General features: G+C 30.5%; 1 long non-coding RNA gene across 4 annotated transcripts in view; it reads left to right on the top strand.

Annotated features, from left to right (window-relative positions):
- The window catches only part of LOC149131495 (uncharacterized), a 656,010-nt gene that overhangs the window by 275 nt on the left and 649,735 nt on the right, over positions 1-6,000 (top strand). For all 4 annotated transcript variants that reach the window (XR_016237749.1, XR_016237747.1, XR_016237750.1 and 1 more), the window contains exon 1: positions 1-1,265. This exon is cut by the window's left edge. This is a non-coding gene — a long non-coding RNA (uncharacterized LOC149131495). The remainder of the gene's footprint in view (positions 1,266-6,000) is intronic.

The following is a 6,000-nucleotide window of genomic DNA, read 5'->3' as shown; positions in this document are numbered from 1 at the left end:
ACAGCAGCAGCAGCAGTAGCAGTAGCAGCGGCGGCGGCATGTGCCAGCACCAGCACCACCACCACCATCATCATCATCACCGCCACCACCACAACAATAAACGGTAAGACGGCATCATCGGCAAAGAGCATCAGAAGCAGCAGTAGCAACAGCAGCAGCGGCGGCAGCAGCATCATCATCAGCAGCAGCGGCGGCAAGAACAACAACAACAACAACAACAACAAGAAGAAGAAAGCAACGCGGAACGGCGAAACTAACAACAAACTGGACTACGTACATTTTTACAATAACTACTGTTGTTTGATAGCTGCTTACAAAAACAACAACCACAGCCACAACAACAACAAAAAGAACCATTAAGAAGATTTACTGTGACTAATATTACGGCTACTACTACTACTACAACTACCACTACTGCTCTGCTGCAGCTACAACAACTAAGTACTACAACAACAACACGAGCAAAGAGTCCAAGACCGCGTCGAAGAGGGACAGAGAGATTTACTATATGTATACAACTTAAACTTAAAATGAAATGAAGAGAAAAAAATATTGGAAGACGAAGAAAAAATTGTATATATATTCATATATATATACACCATAAACGGTAACAATTACATATATATATATATATATATATATATGCGTATGTATACATATATACATAGTGATATGATATATATGTAACCTACATATATATATATATGTATATATATATATATATATATATATATATATGATGGCTAAGATTAAAGAACGAATATACAGTATAAGAACAAAATAATAATAATGATGATAGTATTGAAATATTATTATTATTATTATTAATAGTAATAATAATAATAATAATATTAATCAAACATAATGATAAAGATTTTGACAACTATCATAATAATGTTAATATGAAAATAACAACATCCCCCAAAATTTAACACGAAAATATATATACATACATGAGTAAATGTTAAATGTATATATATAAATACTTGCATTAGAAATATATATCCCAGCGCTTACGTGTGTATATAAATATAGTTAGTATTTATTTATACTACTGCAATATATAAAATATATATATATATATATATGTGTGTGTGTGTATATATATATATTATAAACATAAAAACACAAATGAAAAAAGTATTGAAAAGATGACAATTACAGCAAAATAACAAGGCGAAATGTTATTGTAAAAACGGAAAGGATTTGTATATATCGCTGAAAGACCGTGTTAAATCTGTGTATTTATTATGTCACAAATGCGGGTATGTATAATTGATATAAAACTGTACAAAAAAAAAAAAAATTATTTACCTTTATGTATATTTATATAAACACGCTTGTATGTTTATGACCACATATGTACAAAATATAACTTAAATCAACTCACACACATACACGCGCGCAGATACGCACATCATATATATACGTTTGATTTTATATATCTATATATATATATATATATATATATATATATGCTAGGAATATGATGAATGGTGTTAGGTATTTTTGGACATGTGCTGTAGTGTGTGTGTGTTTGTGTGTGTGTGTGTGTGTGTGTATGTATGAATTATATGTGTATGCATGTCTGTGTATTTCTGGTTATGATAAAATACAGACGCGTGTGTGTTGTGTGTGAGTGTATGTGTATATGTGTGTACGTGAGTGTGTTAGTGAAAGAAGCTCTACCGGTGCCTAGTCTTATTCTTTACCTCCACTCAGATGGTATCTTCTGTATAAGGTTATACGTCTTGACGGTATTTTGGAAGCCCTCCTTCTGCGACAGAAATTCTCTCTTCAAACTCTCCATATATTCTGCTAGTCACTGAACATAATATATACTTGTATATGCTTATACACAATTACGCTCCGTCTGTCTATCTATTTATCTCCCTATTTGTCCATTTATCTGCATGTCTATCTATCTATCTATCTATCTATCTATCTATCTATCTATCTATCTATCTATCTATCTATTTATCTATCAATCTACTTATCTGTCTATATAAATGTATGTATGTATGTATGTATATCTCTTTATCTCTCTCTCAGTTCACCTGTCAGTCTACTTCTCTGTCTATTTATATATATATATATATATATGTATGTATGTGTGTCTATCTACTTACCTACCAACCTATCTATCTATCTATCTATCTATCACTCTATCTATCTATCGAGTCTTTTTAGTCATTCATCTTCCTATATTATATATTCAGTATCACTATACATATGTGTGTAGGAATGTATATATATGTTTCCATATTTGTACGCATGTATGTATAGATATTTATATAACAATCACGAGAGTAGATTTCTCCTTCCTCTGTATAGATATCATATACAATAATGTGTTTGTGTGTGTATAGCTATACGTCTGAGTACACATATATGTGTATATAAATTGGTATTTCTGTATGTATATGAATGTATCTACGTATATATATGCTGCTTGTTTAGGCTTATATGGTAAATGTATATATTATATAAACATAAAATAAATTACAGTAAACGCGTGCACATACACGTTCACGTCCAATAATTCACTTGCACACATAGACACACAAACACACACACACAAACACACACACATGCACAAACTCCCGGAGTTTCACGAACACATGCACACATTCACATGCACATCGTAGCATGCATTGGCATGCAAAATTCACCTGTGACATGCAAAGATTGTTTTGAAAACAAGCAGTTCATGATATTGCATGTTGCATTCACGTGTTTACATTCACGAGTCAAGTGAAGAATTCCTTAGCGTACCATTGTGTGCTTCCCTTTTCCGTCTGTCTCTCTCTCACACATTTCCTTTGTCTACACACACACACACACACACACACACCCGAACTCACACCTATATACACCCCCGTCTAAGTATAACTGAAAGGGTATGTATATATATATATATATATATATATATATATATATATATATGAATTTATAGAAGCGTAGGACTACTTGGTAGATAGACAGATAGATAACTAGTCATCTTTTTCCGTGATTCTGTGAGTGTGTGTATGTGTGTGTGCGTGAATGTATGTATGATTCAAAGTGTGTGATTAACTCTGTAATTAAATATGTATGTGTTTCTTTATGTGTAAGAGTGCGTATGTGTTTGTCTATTTCTCTTTCTCTCCTTCTTTCTCTCTCTCTCTCTAGCTCTATCTCTTTATCTCTCTCCCCGTATGCCAGAATGAGTGTGTAGGTATAGAACTACCGGTTTGACTGTGCGAGTGTGTGGTACACAAATATGTAAGGCCCTGTATAAATACACGGATTAGGTGAGATGTATGCGTCTGTTTAGTATATTGTGTGCTTGCGTGTGTCTGAAATTCTCTATCTGTAAGAGTGTGTATATATATATATGTATATACATATATATATGCATACCAACCAATCTGTGAGTGTGCGTGTGTGTGAGATAGAGAGAGAAGAACTGTGTGTCAATATAGTACATAAATATTTAAGAGGTGGTGTGTGTGTATGTATGTATATATGTGTGTCTGATTATAAAGGTGCGTATATGTGTGTATGTGTGTGTTTATGTTCGTACCGGTAGATTATAGTTTGAATACCAATGTATGTGAGCGTATATCACAAAAGTGTATATAAGAGGTTGTGTAAATATGTTAGTGTATTGTGTATATATATATATACACATACATATATATATAAATATATATATTTGTATATGTATGTATACATGTATGTTATTTTGTGTATGTTTATGTATCCATTAATGCGTTTATACAAACGTGTGTGTACGTATGTGTGTTGTATGTATATGTATATATACATATAAATATATTATATACGTGAAGTTATACATTCATACATTCATCCATATATGTACATATATAACTGTGTATATTAAGCGAGTGTGTGTATATGTGTGTATATGTATGAGTTTGTGAGTGTGTATACATATATGTGTAGGTAGTGTATCTGTTTTTATGTAAGTACCTGTATATTTTTACGTATGTATGTATCTATATATATATATGTATGTATATATATAAGTATATATATATATATATATATATATATACATACATATATTATATATATATATATATATATATTCATGTATGTATATATATGAGTGTGTGTGTTACTCTTCTGCTGTTATCGTCAGTCATGTCAGACCTCAAAGACAATCCGCTTGTGGCCATCCCGTCTTGTATCAATCTACCACTCACAATCCCTCTAGAACTATATTATCCATTATATTCTTACAAAAGACATTTCTTTCAGTTAGCCGATATTTAGCTGCTATCTCTAGCAGGTCTAATGTCCACATAGTGGTGACCTTCGTTGTATGTGTGTTTCGGCATATATTTGATGCAGTAACCCTTGGTCTGCCCTAATGGGCAAAAAAAAACTATCCATGACTTTCCCCGCCATTTAGGCATTGGTTATCGCGGAATACATTGAAACATAGGATTTTCGTTTATTACAGAACAGACAGTAGAATGTGTTTCATGATAATTTGGCAACTATTTCTCACCGGTTCAGGCAGCAGGCTGTTAATTGATGGAATTTTCGCTGCTATTTCTAGCCGGTCAAATGACCTCATAGAGTAGTAATTTTTTTTTTTGTGACTCGTATATACCATTTATGTATATTCTTGCTTGTCTGTGTGTATGTATGTGGATATCTGTAAGTGAGAGAGAGAGAGGGGGGGAGGGAGGGAGGAAAGTGAGAGAGAGGCAACGGACAAGAAAAGAGAGAGGCAAAAAAAAGAGAATATGGATGTATATTAATGTGTATGTGTGTGTATGCGTGTGTATTTGTGTGTATTTATATTTATGTACCCAATACTAATTCTCGATGTGCCTTCCCCCCTCTGACGTCACACAGTTCTTCATCTTACTGTTACCTTGGCTGGCTTAAGTCTTCATGTCTTGTTAAAGAGCTTGCACCGATGTAGCTCTGTTTGTTGTAGTTGTTGCTTCTCTTGCATTGTAGCGACTTTTGTTATTCCTCTTCTTGTTGTTGTTGCTGTTCTTACTTTCAAGGCTATAAATTCAGCTGCTCTGGGTTCGAGTACACCTATAACCAGGCCCGTTTAACCCTTCATCACCACACCGACTGAATATATATATATATATATATATATATATGTATATATATATATAAATTTATATACATATGTAAATATATATATATATATATATGCATGTATATATATATATGTGCATATATATACTCATATATATATATATATATGTATATACATACATACATATATATATGCATATATATATACATATATATGTATATACATACATACATATATATATGCATATATATATACATACATATATATGCATATATATATACATACATACATATATATATGTATATACATATATATACATAAATGTATATATACATACATATTTATTTATTTATTTATGGGTTTCATACATATATACATACATATATACATATATATATACAAATATATACATTATACATATATATACATTTTATATATATTTTCCTATATATATATATATACATTATATGTATATTCATATATACATTTTATATATATATCTTCATATATATATATATAAAAATCATATATATATATATATATATATATATATACACATTATATGTATATTCATATATACATTTTATATATATATCTTCATATATATATATATATAAATCGTATATATATATATATATATATATATATATATATATACATTATATGTATATTCATATATACGTTTTATATATATATCTTCATATATATATATATATATAAATCATATATATATATATGCATACATAAATATACACACATATATATATATATTCATGAACTAGTGTGTATATTACAAACACACATGTGTGAGTGAATGTGTGTGTGTGTGTATGTATGTGTGTCCCCGTCCTATAACTAGCCAGATATTTCTAACTTCCTGTTTAATGTAGTCAGTCAGTCTGTGTTGTTTAAATGACAAACGATCA

This window comes from Octopus bimaculoides, chromosome 21 (assembly GCF_046866305.1).
Source record: "Octopus bimaculoides isolate indiv1 chromosome 21, ASM4686630v1, whole genome shotgun sequence".
Lineage (NCBI taxonomy): Eukaryota > Metazoa > Mollusca > Cephalopoda > Octopoda > Octopodidae > Octopus > Octopus bimaculoides.
This window is presented reverse-complemented; position numbering and strand designations above follow the sequence as displayed.